The 18,021-nt window shown below is 41.0% G+C and overlaps 1 protein-coding gene across 1 annotated transcript in view; it reads left to right on the plus strand.

Annotated features, from left to right (window-relative positions):
* Positions 1-284: 284 nt before the first annotated feature.
* ndrg4 (NDRG family member 4) overlaps positions 285-18,021 on the plus strand; it is a 64,636-nt gene continuing 46,899 nt past the window's right edge. Inside the window, exon 1 of the mRNA XM_078257978.1 lies at positions 285-390. The gene's annotated coding sequence lies outside the window, so the exon portion shown is untranslated. The remainder of the gene's footprint in view (positions 391-18,021) is intronic.

Consider the following 18,021-nt stretch of genomic DNA (forward strand, 5'->3'; position numbering starts at 1 on the left):
TTCTTGTCTCCTCTCCTCAACTTGCCCCCTTTGTTCTTCTTTTCGTCATGTCCTTTTCGTCCCTTCTTCTCCTCCCTTTGTCACTTCTTTCCCCACCTTACTTCTGGGTGCTGTGATCTTCAGTGTGCTGCATCATTGGTGAAGCCACGTGCTCTCTGTTTATCATCAGCAAGGGGAGGGAGAAAGAGAGATACAGTAGAGAGAGGAAGACTGCGTCTCTCTCTCTCTCTCTCTCTCTCTCTCTCTCTCTCATTTTGTTTAGTACACCCACAGACACACATACGGCGACGCACAATATTCCAATCCTTAGCAGCCTGAGGGACGCACAGAGAGCAGAAAACCAGCTAAACCAGACAATACCGACTGGAAAAGATCTGAACTACACCACAGGTACAGTAAAGCTTTATCTGTCTGGAGCATGATTTTTAACAGTTTTTTGTCTGGAAATGTGTGTGTGAAACAGTCGTCCTAAAGTGTTTTTGGTACCAAAATCAAGGCTCTAAGAGTCTTTGTGAAGCTGACATGGGCAGAATATGTTAACTGTCTAAGAAGAGTATAAGAACTAAGCACCCATATGCTGTAGCTGTTTTGTGTTAGAGGACAACAGGAGGAGGATGTTAAAATGAGGACAAGAGTTTTGGCACGATGTGTGTGAATACTGCTGCTGAGGGCTTTGTACTCTATACTTTACTTCACCACCACCACCCACAGTAGACACACACCCTCTGCATTTTTATTGAATAGCATGTCGACAGGTTGAATTTATTGTCCCCACAGAAAACAAAGTGTGCCATTTACACTACAGCAGTGCCTATGAACACAACTCAAAAGCTTAGTGTGTGTTTAAGTTGAAAGGCAGTGTATTTACATTATATTATACTTGTATTTAGAGTGAATATTAACGTTGGGTTGATGTGTTGAAGTTGCTGCACCAGAAAAAGTCTTCCACTTTCAGTAAACACCGCAGACCTAAGTCTAAAGGGGCATCTAACTGCAGAGAGGAGGGAACAGTGTGCGCTAAAGAAAATAATGTTTGTTTTGCAGCAGACCAAGTCGAGTGAATGATGAACCTAGACTAGGTGGAAGTCATAAAAGTTGATTGAATTTGGTGCAGGCTTGTGTTAGCTGTGCCCCAAATCTGCCTGCATTTGCTGAATGCTGCTGGCAACTCCTGAAAGACTGAGGCTGTAATGCATGATGGTATAATGGCAGAAAATAAAGCAGTTGGGTGCTCTTAGGCTACGTTTAGACTGCAGGCAAAAGTGACTCAAATCCGATTTTTGTTTTTGCTCATATATGATTTTTTCATGACAGTGTAAACAGCCTGAGTCACATATGTGATCCAATTCCGTTACAGGTCGGATCAGAGTCTGGACAGTTGGATAGGAATTAATGGCTTCTCAAACGTATCACTCAAAAGTCCGCATCTGATCTTTATTCCAGGTCAGAGGTCCAGAACGATTGCTGATAACAAAACAACATTTGATCAACTCACTTTTAACTTTTAGGCAACATACATTCAAGATGAGTTCTCTGTTTTCCTGCTCAACTTTTGGACTGATTTGGGTACCGATGCATGGAATTAGGTACCTTTTTTAGAGGTTCATGCAATTTTTCTACATTTTTGTCCCTTTCGTCTCTGTTCCCGAACTGCGGCTATCGGCTAGTAGCTATCGGTAGCTACTAGCACTACATAACAATTACATCTCCTTGGTTCTCTGAATACATCCATGTGTTTATTTTTCGTGACGTTGTAAAAATCAGATCTGGAAAAAAATCGGAATTGAGCATTAAGGTCTGAATTAAGGTCTACAGTCTGAACGTAGCCTTAGACCCAGTAAGACACTTAAATATAAGCGCCTGAATGCTACCTGCATAGTCATATTTGTTAATTGGAACTACTAATAAATCTCATAAGACTCACCATTATTGCATTTTTGTATTGAATTTTGCATTTTCAAAGTGCTTGATTGGGTCAGGCCAGGACTAAACTATCAGCAGAAATGTCAACATGTAGCCAAGTATTGTATCCCATTCAAAGCCTTTCTAATAGCAACACAGTCATGTCCCATTTTAGTTTGGTCCTCCTTACATAATCTCTCCGTAACATCCAGAACTACGCTCCCCTTTTCGTTTCCTTGCAGGAAATATTTTCACATTCTTTTTTAAACCCATAAAACTTATAGTCTTTTTTCACTGCTGTGCTGCTCCTTCAGATCATAAAACAGCCACTAAAGTCGAGCCTGTCTTCCCTTTGGGAGCGGTTCTGTTTCTCAGCTCTGGGTTTATAAATAGATTTACAAAGAGCAATACACTCCTGCTTTTGTTCTTACATGAGCTACACTTCATCACTGCTCCGGTCAGCCCATATTTGGAGAAAGGATTTTTAATTTTTGGATAGCAGTAGCTAACTATTTACCAGAATCCTCCACAAGTTTGAGTGTGCAAGAAACTAGAATTGAAGTCAAACTGAAATGATATAGGCCTATATTTCTGCTAGAAAAATGTTACTTAAAAAACTCAAAATTGTAATTTCAAGGACAAGTTTCTTTTAGTTTTCTCCAGTGACAGAGCTCACTATGTTACTGTAACATATCACCTCAATTCCATTGATTCGAATCAGCTGGTAACATGTGTGTGAGTGCTTAGGTTACAGGGCTTCTTGTTGCTGTCTGTTTTGACAATTCACTATTCCTGGACTCATGAAAGAGGCAGCTGAAGACCACCCTACTTTCTATTTCTATAAAGCAAGATGAACAACAGCAAGTGACTCCGCAGGTTTTGAAATAAAATGAACAAAAAGTAACATCAAGTTGGAATCAGGTTCTAAATAAATATGCTAAATTTAGCAAGGTAGGTTAACTTTAGCAAGGTAGGCTAACTAGCTAGTTGGAGGGCTTTCACTTTCTGAGTGGAATACAAGATTAACAGCACGACTGGTTTTCTTAAAATGTTGGAAGTTGTTAAGAGAGCTTAAAGGCTGATTTATGCTTCTGTGTCGAATTGACGGCGTACCCCCGCAGACCCGTCTGCGTAGCTCGACCTCCAAAAATGGGTAACTTCGTGTCGAGGCAACACAGACCACGAGAACTGTGATTGGTCAACTGGTCCTGTGTGTTCATAGTCGGTATTTCAAGCAGCCTACTGTGGCGAGTAGCAACATGCTAGTTCACTGACATAAGCTTTGCAAATAAACTCAGACATATTTTGGTTACAATGACGGGGTTATCCGTTTGTAAAGTGTCTATATGTCAGTAACGTTTTGAAATTAGCACTTCGCCAGCAAGCAGTACTTTGTGGGCAGCTGTGCTAAAGTTTGCTTGCTAACATAAACTGGCTGGCAGACACCTCGCAAATAACCTCAGACTTATTTTCTGGTTACAGTAACTAGGTCAGTGGATTTTACTGTGTCTATTTCTCGATACTTTTTACAAAATCTAAGCAAGAAAAGGAAAAACAAATAAGATTAATATTTTAGCACGACCGTCTACGGGGTTTGCCATTCTGAGTACCGTTTCGGTGGTGAGCAACACAGACACCCAAGCTACACACCCCCTAGCGTTATGGCGGTGAAATGCGCCGCGATGCAAAGCAACCCCGACACAGAACTCCGAAAGGGTCACAACGCCGTAGAAGTGATGGCGTAGCTATGGCGTGGAGTTGACGCAGAAGCATAAAACAGCCTTAAGTCACAACAGTTGACAGCAACAGTATGCAGGCTTGTTGAAAAGGAAAAAGGGTATCACCATTCATAGAATATTTCAGTTTTCAGTTAGATTTTTAATGTAAAGAGACAATTACTGAGGTCTTAACTATGTACAGTATATTAACTACTTTAAGGATCCTTAGGGTGCTTTCACACCTGTAGTTCGGTAGACCCGGTGTGATTCGGACGTGGAGTTTGGTTCAACTCGGTTAGCGTTCACACTGCACTTTATCAAGTGCACCAAACATTGTAAACCAATGTCACGCAGTTGATTCACGGTCGCCTATTGGACAGAATGTCTGAGAGAAACTCGCCGGCACCTCATGGTCTCAGATGTAATGGAGCAACACCAAATGCATGTGGTCTTGGGTTTTCTGGTTTTGCTTTAGTGTTTTTTAATAATTTAGAAGAAGGCAAACAATTTGAGCAGCTGACAGAAAGGAAGAAGAGGGCCATAATGAGAGAGAGATTATCATGTGAGGTATGAGCATAAGTTATGGATATGAAAGTAATCATCCGTTAAGTTCGTATATTCTATGCAAGTTTGAATTAATTTAAAATGCAAATAAATAAATAAAAACTAGTGAAGGCACTGTTTTTGGTTAATTTCCCATATTTGGGTCGGATGGAGTTTTCACCTAAAATGAACTGAACTCAAGTGCACTTGAAGGCAAACCGAGACCCACACTTTGAGGCAGACCAGAGTTTGGTTGTTTTGGTCCACACCAGAGTTCGATTGAGTGTTCACACCACCCCAAACCAACCAAACCATCCAACGAAAAACTCCAGGGTTCGGATAAAAAGGACCAAACAGCTCAGGTGGGAAAGCGCCCTAATATGTGTTTTTATGATTCATACAGTTGCTGATCATTACTCGTGAGTCATTGATTTAGATGTTTCTGAGATTTCTGGCATGCAAGGCTAGCTCTGTGTTTCTTGTTCTATCTGTTTTGGAACAACTTGAAGTCCCCAAATGCCACTTTCATGCTCCCAGCCCCTCCCACCCACTGGCATTTTCAACAATGAAGTTTGGCACTGCAAGTGAGCCACTGGAAAAGCAGTGTTATTACTGTGTTTTGCATACTAATATTTGTTCCTCTTAGCTCGATGTTTCTTTTAATCTAATTAGTTAGCTTCCTTGTTTCTGTTGGGAAATGGGACTAAAGTAATATTTATGGAAATCACAGTATGTATTGCACTTCTTAGAGGCGTATGTAGCTTTAAAGACCTCACACTGGATTTGTTATTGATTATGAGATTTAATTTAACTTTGACAGTGGCAGTCACTCGACCACAGAACAGTCTTCTTATTTTGTTAACCTTCACATTTCTCTCCCTTATGGCAAGTTCCACAGGATCCTATTAATCTCTCTCTCCTACCTAATGATACCCTCTGTCTGCTCTGTGTAGTTGTATTGCATGGAGTCTCCTCTTATAATTCTGTGAATCATATTACTGCCTTTGCACCTGCAATGCACCAACACCAGTACAGTAGATCTTGTCTCTTGTATTTTTATACCCACTGCTAGATGGGGCCTGGATTGTTTTGGAACTTCCCTCCCAAGGCTGGCTGCACGGTTCCACAGAGCCTCCTGCAGACCATGTACGTAGGATCGTGATGCCACTGTACCTACCTACATTACGTACCATACCGTGCCACACAGGTCTCTCCTTTTTCCAGCCTGTGTGGATTTATCTATGGCATTTCCCGTCCATCCGTTCCATTCTGTCAATCAGTCAGTCCAGTGTTTCACATATTCATTCTGCAGCAGCGGGTAAAAGCCCCCAGATCCAATGAGAAGTAGTCTTGAAGTTATTAAGCAAACATGCAACACGACAAGCAGTCCATCTGTCATCTGAAAAAAATCTTTTTTTAAATCATAACATACTGGAACAGATACTGGGAATTGGGCTGGGAGCAAAGCCAGACCCTGAAACTGAAAAATTCCCTCAACACCATTTGCTGCCAGCCTATTCCAGGTGATACACTGTGTCAGTGAGCCTTTTACAGCATGAGCAGTTTGCTCATCCCTTTTACCCTTTTAATGTTTTTATATACATCAGAACCAGACACCACAAATAATCATGTCTTTCAAGGGACTGTACTCGACATTCAGAACATTAATGTAGCAGCAACCAAATATTTGCTATGTAAAGATATAACAATACAGTGGAATACATAGGTATTTCAGGTATTGGGGAACGGTCTGTGAGAGCTGTGTGGAGGCAGCCTGCTGTTTTTTCCTCAGTATTTCGAATACAGCCCCTTTAAATCAGCTTTGCCAAACCTCTTGAGCTTATTGACTCCCATGCAATTAATAATAATATAATATGATATACTTTTATTTGCTTAAATATGCTCCCAGTTACACCATGCCCAATTTGTTTTGGGTTGTAGTTGTACAGATGAGCTTCTCTTAGACTTAAACTTAGGACTAATCACTACATGTCATATTGTTGGCCTTAAATGTGATACTAGATTGATGACAATGGATCTCTGGAATCTGCGTTTATGCCCTTAAAAACATTCATAAAACCGGCAGTCACATAAAACTGTATGCTAAAGGGTTGGTAAAACTGAACAATAATTACATTACAGCTTGGGACCATTTAATTACATTTAGCTTGTAGATGCTAGCTTAGGGTCAGATGTCCTTTGTTATGCATTTACAAGGTTCAAAAAGTGGCTGCACCGATTCTGATTTGTTCTGCAATTCTTCAAGTACATGATACAATTTTACAACAAGATTACCAATAACTATGTTGATCCCACATTTATATTTTGCTATAATTTCAGCCCCCTGTTTCCTTGTAGCCCAGGCGACAATCCAGTGTCCAAAAGTACGTACTAGTACGTTTTCAGATCCTTAACAACAAAAAGACTGGATACGATTTGATTGGGTGATTTTTAGGTGAATCCCACCCTCAATTGGTTAATATTACTGTAAGCAGAAAGAAATGGAGCATAACGGCATGTCCTGTGATCGCACACTTTCTGTTCTTTCAATGTGTGTGTTATCTATTAATGTCGCCCATCAACTTTGAAATGCCAGCCTGGATGCTGACTGTCCTGTGTGATTGTCTGAGTCAGTCTGGAAGGAACTGCACTTTCCACACATCTCTGCATGCGTAATATTACATGTTATTGTTATGGAGTGTCAGTGTGTATGCAATATGGTTCATCTTCATCTCAGCAACTGCAATAAAGAGTAGCATTTTTGTGGTAATAATGATTATATGTTCCTGAATTGTCAAAAAAATACACACTTTTTGTCTTTACGTGATCACTGCAGAAAAAAAGACTTCATTATCAGAATTTGTTCAGAGCCAGAGCGGATGTCATGATGTGTTAGAGAGTAGGGGATCCACTCATTAAGTGAGTGCTGCTGCTGACATATTGGTTATTGAATGCCTGCGCTGGGGCCACTAATGGAGGATGTCTATTAAAATACAGGGTGGCACACAGGGGCAACAGTTTCATAAGTGTGGGAAATGATTTAGCATTTTGCCCTCAAGATGAGTTGTTTGTGAGTTGAGTTTTTATTTATTAGAAAAACTGAATGTCCATTGCTCTCAGCAAAAACAATAGAAAATGATTTGAAATGTCACTGAATACAGTGTATGTGAGCTTTGGTAGTAAATGAATGTGCATTAATTAGTGGGTTATTTGTACGGAACAAAGATAGTAGCCGCGCAAGGATCATCATCTTCATCAAATTTCCCTTTGTGTCTGTGAGGTAGCAACAATCAGAGAAAAAACTCAATCTAATGTTAGGGTTAGTGCTGCGACCGCTGACTTCAAGGCACCTAACCCTAACCTTAACCCCAACCCTAACCATAATCATTGCCTAATCCTAGCGCGAGAGGTTGGGGCTTAAAACACCAATAAACCATCCCTACTTACATAGCCAGGTAATTAAAAAAAAGTCAACATTGACTTTTGCTTTTACACTGGACATGAACACCGGTCTCCTGGGTGAAAGTCCCGTGGTGTCCGACCCATCCCCCACCCAGCCTTCCTTGTTATGCAGAATTTCGCTCTTTATACCAGAGACACTTTAGAAGCTTTAGTTATAGAGCATCTTTGTTTATACAGTTTCCTACCGTTGTCGCTTTTCATACTACGTCATCTTACTTAGCATTGACTATTGACGCGGATGGGTGCTCCAGTTTACCGAACACTGTCCCCATTACTCCGGATAAATTGCAGACATCAGTGTGAACACATTTCCTATACAAATTTACAATTAGGTCTGTGGATAATCCAGAGTAACAGGGACACTGTTTCACTCCGGATGTGGCTATATGTGCAATGCTATGACAACCACAAACAAAACTTCTCCATCGCATTGGGTTGGAGGCAGAATTATCACAAGCTAACATGACAATGACATTGATTGGGTTTTACAAAGTCATCAATCAGCCTTACTGTACCTTTACCCGGAATAAATGTATCCATGGTGTTGAATTTAAAATGACCTCTCAGATGGTTCGGTGTCATGATTGTCCGGTCAGCACACTTTGCCAGTTTTCTTCATTTTGCATTGGCATAGACAACAACAACAGCCTAGAATCCTGTTTCTCAATACACTGGAAATATGAAATTAAGCAAAACGACCCAAAAAAAGTGACAGCCCTTCTCGGCACATAAAACCTAAAGTATTTCCTATGGCTAGATACATCTATGGAGTTAAGTGAAAGAAAAGTAGGCCTACAGTATGTCTTTCTGTAATTTGGGTTAAACCTTTATTGTTTTATAGGTTATCGCCAATAGATTTTCATCAAGATCTATTCTAAAATTCTCTCTCTGGGGAATGATGACCCCTTTATTTTACATAATTTGACTTCACACCTCCAGTCCCAGTCAGAAATTAAAATGTAAGACAATCAGCTGTTGGGGTTCTGGGTTATGACCTGTTTTCAGTGGCCGCTGTAATAAAGCCATGTGTCTCTGAAGGAAGCGGCTGCGGTTTGCTCAGGAAACCATAATCCCCTCGTGTGCTCCGCTGAGCTTTGCTCCTTGACATCTGGTTCGCCATTTGGTTCAGGAAGGAGTTCGACAAACACTCCCCTCACCCCACAGTGTACTGCTGGTAGCCACACACTGTCTGCCCGTCTGGCCTGCTGGCATCCACCCCGCAGCCCTGTGGGCGGACCATTAAACACACCCACTAGAGTGGACATTTGGTTGTATTTTTCAGTGCGTCTGGTGGACGTTCCAACAGTGCCATTTAAATAATTTAAATATAAGTCATGGTGTGTAAATGTTGGTTGATGAGACTAAGATGTAGTGTTTTGCTGTGGCTGGTGGTCTTAGCATGATGGTAAATGATGGGATTAATAATGTCTCAACACCTCAGCATGACACAAGTGATCAGTGAAGCATGTTCATAAAAAACTGTGAGAGGTAGATGTGCTCTTTTAGCTTGAAGCTCATATTTTTAACCCAAAGACCCAAATGACTCAGTGAGCATTAGTGAGGCCCAACACTGATGTTGGTGATAGGCTTCCAGTTCATCACCAAGGTGTTGGATGGGGTTGAGGTCAGGGCTCTGTGCAGGATGGTCAAGTTCTTCCACAACAAACTGGGAAAAGCATTTCTTTATGGACCTGGCTTTGCATACAAAAGTGCATTTTGTATGTTAAAATAGGAAAGGGTCTTCCCCAAACTGTTGCAACAGAGCTGCAAGAACACTATTAAGATATAATATGATGGACCATTTAGGTTGACGATGACCATAATTACTCCTTCACCACCAACTGCTTAGCCTGGCATAGCCACTAATCCCTAAATGCATATTAGTCTGGAACCTCACTGTTCATTTTCAAATTCCAAATTGCAGCGCAGACTGCCTCTGGATGCAATTACATCAGAGCAATGAGACAACATGGTTATGAGTGTCACATGCAAGTTGGGGCGGGGTAGATGCTAGATTGCACCCAATACACGTGTCGACGTTAATGTGAGCGTACTGCGCAGGCATCAACCCTTGGGCTTTCCGTCTATCATTGCAGCCGAAGACCAACCGACAGAGTCTCGCTGCACTTTCTACCATGAACAATCCCCAATAAAGTCAAGCCAAGTCAACTTTATTGTTAATTCTGCAATATGTGCCACACATACTGTATAACAATCATGACAATCAGTAAGATGGATACTACGATCTAGGTCATGGTTTTCACACTGGTATGATCAGATATCAGCTACAGTATAGGCGCCTGTAAATATTATGTTTTATATTTCTGGCACACAGGATTGCACAAGTTTTTAGCATTGGAACAAGTTGTCATATAAGACTTTATTCACTGCCTACAAATTTGCCGAGCAGAGTCCCAGCTGTGAACAAGGTGATGATTAAAAGTGTGCTCACTCAGCCTCTCCGAATTACAAAAAAAGGTGAATGCGACCACTTAAGTACCACTGGCCTCTTGTCCGTGGTCCAATTAAGGTGGAATTAATGAGACAAGTTAATACATATGCAAACCCGGATATCACTGGGCTTCACTTTAATCACACCTGCTCACTCACATCTCAGGCAGTGCCAGCTTCTCCTCCATCCATCCTTCAAAGCTGGTAACATATTTTAGGTTATACATCAGAGCAGGATTTAGTTGAGTTATGCATAAAGTTATTCTTGACATGCAGGTTGTCGTCACTGCTGGTGCTTATAAAGAATCTAGACATTGAACTCAAAATGTAACTTCTCTAACTAAATCGTTTGCATTCTTAGATTAATACCAAACAGTCAGAGATAGAGCTGAAATCAATATATCCCACTATGTTTCCAATATCAAAACATATCACAAATGTAAATGTGTGCAAAATTATTAGGAAAGTCGATGAGTCAAATTATCCGTTGGTGACCCTTCAGTGATGACACGGCGAAAAAGTCTAAAGTCTAATGGTCTAATCATTTCAGCTGGCCGTTATATTGTTGGGTAGTTCAATTTATAATAAAACATAAGATTTTTAAACTACGTGTGTATGGTGTGCAAAAATCTAATTTTGTAAAGTAACTAGTAACTAAAGCTGTCAGATTAATGTAGTCAAAAGTAGTAAAAAGTACAATATTTGTAAAATGTAGCAAAGTAGAAGTAGAAAGCGGCATGAAAAGAAAAGACTTGAGTAAGGTACAATTACCTCAAATTTGTACTTAAGTACAGTACTGGAGTAAATGTACACGGTTACATTCCACCACTGCACTGGCGAGGGGTGCTGTAAAGCTCACAGCAGTTGACCTCTAGCAATATCATGTGACCAAATCTCACATGAAAATTTAACAAACCATCTGATACCCATTTCAAAATGTAAGTAGCTTATTTTCTGCATTTCCCTCAATTATCAGGTAAACTCATGATGTCATTATATCTCAAAGGTAATCGCAGTATTGTAAATCACAATGACAATATGAATGTTTCTCCAGGTCGTGCAGCCCTATCACTATCCTCATTCATATTTGAAGACACTACAAATACATAATATCCAGCTACGATAAAGCCTGTCGGATGTTAGAACGAATGTACAGAGAGTCGTTGCTATGGAGATGAAACACCGTCTCGCCTATTCATATTGGTGTAAAAACAGGCAGGTTTTAGAAGGCTGCAGACCGGCTTGTTGCAAGTAGTTGCCAGTCTTAACGCATCTCGTCGCTTGGTCTGAACTGGGCTTTAAAGAGTTCTTTAAATCTCTTAGATTTGTCTTTCACTCCAAGTAAATGAATGAATAAGACTGGAGATTACACAGGTTCAGTCCTCTGTACTGTGTTCACATCTTCACTGCTGGAAACTAATATTAGCCTTACCCCTGCACAGTGGCTGCTACACTCAGCAGAAACATAGACCCTTAAGGTGGCGCCGCCCTCGCACACCCTAAGTTTGATGCCACCACTGAGAGCTGAGGCAAAAATAGAGCTCTGAGGGAGTGTGTTGTCAAAAGTGTGAGCACACCACTGTGTGACTGGACACTCCCTGTGTCCTCTTTATTCTCTTTTGTTTTACCTGGGTCAGCTTGCTGAAAGCTATGAATACAGTATGTATGAACGCAAAAATACACAGCCTTTAATTCCCAAATGTGGCTGCTTTTCTTACTGCCGGTAAAGCTGACTTTTTGGATATTGTTTGTAACACTTTTTTAGAGACAAAAAAGCTTTCATTTGACAGCGCTGACAAGGAAGCTTTTTATGCCAGAAGGAACAAGTGCTTCTCAGTCTGGAGCCGATAGCAGATATTTAATATTTAATTCCCCACTCCGACATTGATATCTCTGCTCTGTGTAGCTTCTCAGCATCAGAAGACTCCTCTAGACATTCAGCAGCTATAAATAATTAAAAGTTTCACTTAAAATGGTGGGGAGAGCTGAGTTACTAACTGGGATTTAAATACAAGCAGTGCCATGATTATGCCAATTCTGTTTTGCATTAAGGTGTGTAAAAGGTTTTAAGGTATCTGTTCATTTTGTTTGTGCTCACCAAACAGACCAACAGGTTGGATGATGGTGATGTGACCGATGATGTATGGAAGTGAATGTTGGGGCATGTCAGTAAGGATTAATATCTCCGCTCTGCTTGACTGGAGGAAGCATCCACCTATTTCAATAACACACCGACTGAAATAAACAAAGTCATCAGGAATGAAATAAGACAGCAGATATAGATGGGATAGACTGCTGCATAATCAGCTAATGACGTGATGACTCGGGCTGGGTATCATTATCGGTACCGATACCAATATCGCGACTTCAGTACCGGTTCCTGAGCGATATTCTTTTCAATAATAATTTCATAAAATCCATTTTGACAAAAATAAATTACAACATTAAACATTACGGCACAAACCCTTTCATTTCTTTTTCAGCTCCTACAACGTGAGCCGTTTCTGTGCGTAACGTAGAGTTCTTCCTGCGTGTGTCTACGACATGTATCGTTAGGTTAAACAGCCAATCACAGACATTATTAGATCTTGGTAGAATCATGCTTACTGGCTCACTGATGCTGATGATATTTAGTCCTTAGGTATTGAACTTTGGTATTGATTGGCGAGGCATTTTTCAATACTCGATACCAAGGGGGCAATTCAGTCGGTGCCTAAAAAGTATGGAATTTGGTACCCAGACCTAGTGATGACTCGCCCCCTTCAGAAACCAAAGCTTTGCTCCACTTTCAGAAGCAACACAAAATTCTTCATACTTGAAATGTTCTTGCAAAGCAATCAAATGTTCATAAAACAGTAAATACATCCAACTCACAGAGATTAAAACATGAGACTAGTGAATCTAAAAGTATAACAAGTATAGTAACACAATCCAGTTGTTGCATGATAAAGATTGGAATGGGGATTGAATGCTTTGAAATGCAATCTGTAACATACTGCAAAGCGTCTCATAGTGGCTCAACGGATGTACTGTACTGTTGTTGAGCAATGTTTAAGCAGCTTTGTTAATTGCTTTTTTTATTGGAAATATAGAGAATTACAGAAAACAATACATTTAATATTATGACATTGATTTCCTGTAAACAGGTAGTGAAGGATCCACTGTATCCTGCTTTATTTCACAATTTTAAGGCTTGACCTCACTGAACAAGGGACACTGCCAAGTGAAGCAAAAACTCAGTGAAGCAGAACTACAGTAGATATGTATTTTATTGATTTCAGGCATTAAAAAATCAATTTCCAGTCTGTGTTTTGTAACAAAGCTGAAAGTCTTCAGCCACGCTAGCAGCTCTGGGAGGCTGTACTTAGGCACAGAGTTTCTCAGCCAGATGTTCTTTACTCACACTGAGAATTTGAACGTGCTGATGTTTAGAAAGTATAATGTTTACCATGTTCACCATCTGAGTTTAGCATGGTAGCATTGTAACATTTGCGAATTAGCGGTAAACACAAAGTATTGGTACCAAGTATTGGACAAAATAAAAATTTGACATAATGGCGCTAGATGAAAATTCAGAGGGTCACCAAAGGGATTATAATTCATCCTGAGGGGAACATTACTGTCTATAACACATTATATGGCAATCCATATAATATATCCATATATCCAATATGTGTTGGGTTATTTCAATGAAGAAGAAAAAATGGCAACCTCATGATGGCACTAGCCAACAAGTCAGTGACTAAGTGAACATTTGGACCTGCTGCTGGCACTAGATGAAAAAGCAGTGGATTATGGATGGTCCTATATTGTAAAAAATGAAATGTCTTCTGTACAGTTAAGAACTTCTGTATGGTTGTGATGTCACAAAAATACATTATATAGGTAGAAAGTGCTGCTACAGTGCCCTTGCTGTCATTCCCTGGCTGCAATGAAGCGGGTGCAGAGACTCCCAGAGCGCAGATGCGGAAGTCCTTTTTGGGGAGGGGGGGCTTTAAAGCCCCCCTCCCCAAAAAGGGGACTACAGCACGAGCGACGAACGACCACAGCACGAGCTGTAGTTCCAATGAGACAACCTGTAGGGGGACCGAAGCAGGAAAAGTTACATAGTATGTCTTTAAGAGACCGTGCAGTAAACCGAGCATTTCAGACAGAGGGTAAATACAGGTATATTCAGACAGACAGTATGAGAAATGTGTTCTTTGAACATTAAAACATGTAAGAATGTTCTTGTAGAAACCCCAAATACAAGTACAAACCTGAACACAAGCATAATATAGGACCTTTAAAGGAGCAGTGTTTTCTAATTACAGGGACATCTGTTGGCAGAAATAGAGAATCATATTCATAATTGTTCTAACTAATGTATGATCACATTGAAACTAAACGTTGTGTTTCTGTCAGCTTGGCATGAACCTCTTATCTAGAAAGGGAATGCAACCTCACAGCTAGATGCCACTAAACCCTATGCACTGGTCCTGCGACATAGGACACTGTTAACTACTGTACAGCATGCTTTTCTATCTTCACCAAAAAGTTGTTGTTGAAGTCAAGCTTCAAAGCTACAGTTGACTTCACAGCATTTCCTTTTTAATTTTCTGGCTGAAGTAATAGATCTGTATAAGTGTGTCCTTGTACTATACCAGTCACTCCATCTTCTAAAGCTCTTCAGCAGCCAGCAGAAGCATGCAGGTGGTGATGTATGTGTGATCTCAGTGAAGGGGAGGAGGAGTGTGAGCGAGTGAGAGAGAGAGAGAGAGAGAGAGAGAGAGAGAGAGAGAGAGAGAGACAGCTAGCTTCCATGTCTGAGCTTTCTCTCGCACGACTAAAACTACTTTTGAACGTACCGTTTCATCAAAATAAGTTCCTTCCCGAAGGCTTTTTTGCAGAGGCACTATTGCTCTGTACAGCGCTTAGCGCCGCCCAAGACTATTGTGATTGGTTTAAAGAAATGCCAATAAACCAGAGCACGTTTTTCTCCCATCCTAGAATGCTGTGTGGACTAGTGAAACCGGAGGAAGGTCTGGCAATGCGAGACTAGGAACCTTGTAGCCTGACAGAGGTGGAGAGAAGGGAGGTGAGCCTTGGCAGTTTTACTCAACATGTAGGAGTCTTTGACCGAGCAGCTTTTCTGGTATGTTGAACATAGAAATAAAAGGAAAGAAGTACATTCAATCTGACACTTTTCTGTGTCAACTTCATGTTTTTATTAAGGGGTTCTCTACTCTTTTCTTTTACCGTGGACAAACCACTCACAACCAGTGAAAATCTCTCTCCTAACTCTGTCCTGTTGCTGTCACAGGTTACTATCCTTCCGTCTTATTTTCTGCCTGCTGTCTCTCTTTCTCTCTGCCTGTGTCTCTTTCTGCTGTCCCAGTTTCAAGGTATTGATTCAGTGATTGTACATCAGATCCGATGCTTCCCCTTCAGATGTATGTGCAATTGATTTCCCCCTATTACAGGAAGTTTCTCTCTGAGCCTCTTTACTGTCCTTGCATCCCGTCAATATGCTCCATTGTCATTGGATGATTGAAGCAAAAAAACTGGCTCCGAACCTTCCATCACTCATACATAACATACAAACGCATTCTCATGATCCGGTTTGTATGATATCGTACAAAAAGTTAGGCACAACAATTCATATGATATTTAAAATTACGGCAACCTGACTGCTGAGTTTAGCGGTCTTAACAGTTAAGTTTAGCCAACAAAAGGTGACTCTGAGCCAGGTAACGCACCTTAAGTCATGGTTGTGACAGCGGTCGTTACAGTTAAATTTAGCAGACATGAGTTGACTGTCATGCAGCGGCGACAGTTAAGTTTCGGCACCAAGATGAGTAGTTAAGATTAAAAAAAAAGTTTGTGGTTTGTGTTGTAACACTGGTTCCCTCTAAGTAGTACTACTGGGAAACAAACAACCCTAACAGGGTTAGGTTTTTTTTTTAATAAACACTCTAGAAATGCCTTGTGTGTCTTTTATGGATTTTTTATTGTGACACCGGGGCATTTATGTTATCCTTCCAGGAGAGAGGCCAGGGCAGGTGTGGAGGTGACCTTTTATTTAAAGTTGTATACTGCCACTGACCGTCCTGTCTTCAGTGGTTCTTTTAACCTGCTTTTGAAATCTGGGTCCCTTTTTATGGCTTTTTAAATAACTAAATCTGTTTTTTTAAGGAGGTTTTAAAGTGGGTTCCCACATCAGTAGTCCCCTTGTGCCCGTGCCCCTCGTAGCGCCTATCCCAGGGCTGTGTTTTAACCCCAACCTAACCCAACGTCTTGTGTTTTCTTTGGTGACTCAGACTTGGACTTAGACTCTAACACTGGGGACGCTAGACTCAACTTGTACTTGATTTTGACTCTTCTTTGTGACTCGGACTGGCACTAGGACTCGAACACTTGGGAGTTGAGACTAAACTTGAATTCAACTAGGACTCTCCTTTGGTGACTCGGACTGGGAATCGGACTCTACCACTGGTGACCCGAGACTCAACTTGAATTCAACTGGGACTCTTCTTTGGTGACGTGGACTTGGACTCGAACACTGCAGACTCGAGACTTGACTTGGACTTGACAGTTGGTGACTCGACTACAACACTGCTGCCGCCTAATATCTATGGTAGTGATAACTATTACTAACGTTCAATTGGCTGATAACAATTAAAGGGGCTGTCAGGGAGGGCAGAGCAATAATGCCAAATCTATTAGTTGAAACAATGACAATGCAAATGCAATGATAGTATTCATGCTATGGTGCAAGCTCTCATAAGATGGTGGGAAAATATTGTAAAAAAAGCAATGAGGAGAAGGTGAGCCAGACTCTAAGCCAGACTAAGCTTGGTTGTCATAGCAACCCTGAGCCAAGAAGCGAGAGAAAAGAAAAGAGGACAGGTCCATTTTGTTCTCCTCAACAAACTGCTGTAAAAGCAGACAGTTTTCTCCCCGAACTAGAAACCAAAAAGCCACTTGTTCTGAGAGAAAAGGCTGTTTTTTGGCAGTGTTCCTTAATGAAAGAGTGGACATAGAAAACAGGGCTGTAAATAACTTCTCACCCACTGGCACTTTGGCTGCCTGACCACAGTTGGTCTAGGGATAAAGAGAGGCTTTGGAGTTAGGCTCTCCACTGTGGAGACTGCACTGTGATGGCCACATGTCTCACTGATCCTTTCATCAGGTACAATACACATTCCTGAACGGAGGACGTGAAATGAAGTCGGAAAATATAATAATGTTCAAATATATTCCAACATATTAGCTATCTATATGATAATATGAAGAATATATATATATATATACATATATATATATATATATATATATATATACATATATATATATATATATATTATAAATGTTAACTGGGTATGCATCATATTGCCAGGTCTGCATAAAGCTATAGAGAAGGCAGGTGGCAGGTTTCCAAATTGTCCAAAACAACTAATTAAACAATCCACCCCATTTCCAGGTCATTTCAAGAACATCAATACCGGACAGTTCTGCAAAAAATGAATACATCCGCTAGAGATCATTACAACTAGTCTCAGGCTGGATCTGATCTTGTGGTCAACCTTGCCAGTCCCTGTACATCGTGTAGCTAACTGTGCCATGGTTACGCTGCAGTTGGAGAAGCGTTTGAACGCAAAAGGCTTAAATGTTTAAACATAGCAGCTCAGGCAGTACAACAGGGCTGGCGAACCCAGGGGCCCCCAGTAGAAGTTGGTTGCAGAGGTTTTGTAGCCACTTCAACAACCAGGCTGCTGAAAGGGATAGGAATCCGAGGACAGGCATTACGACAAGCTGTCAATTCACTGTCAGAGGCTGCCGAGCGAAGTAGCAACTGGCTTTGGCTGAAAAGAAAGGACCCCAACTGGAATGCAAACAGACCAGCTAGAGGGGTAAAAGCAGAGGGGAGCGCACCTGGGACGGCAGGCGTTGCTGTTGAGTCCTG

The sequence above is a fragment of the Sander vitreus genome, chromosome 8 (genome assembly GCF_031162955.1).
Source record: "Sander vitreus isolate 19-12246 chromosome 8, sanVit1, whole genome shotgun sequence".
NCBI classification, from domain to species: Eukaryota; Metazoa; Chordata; class Actinopteri; order Perciformes; family Percidae; genus Sander; species Sander vitreus.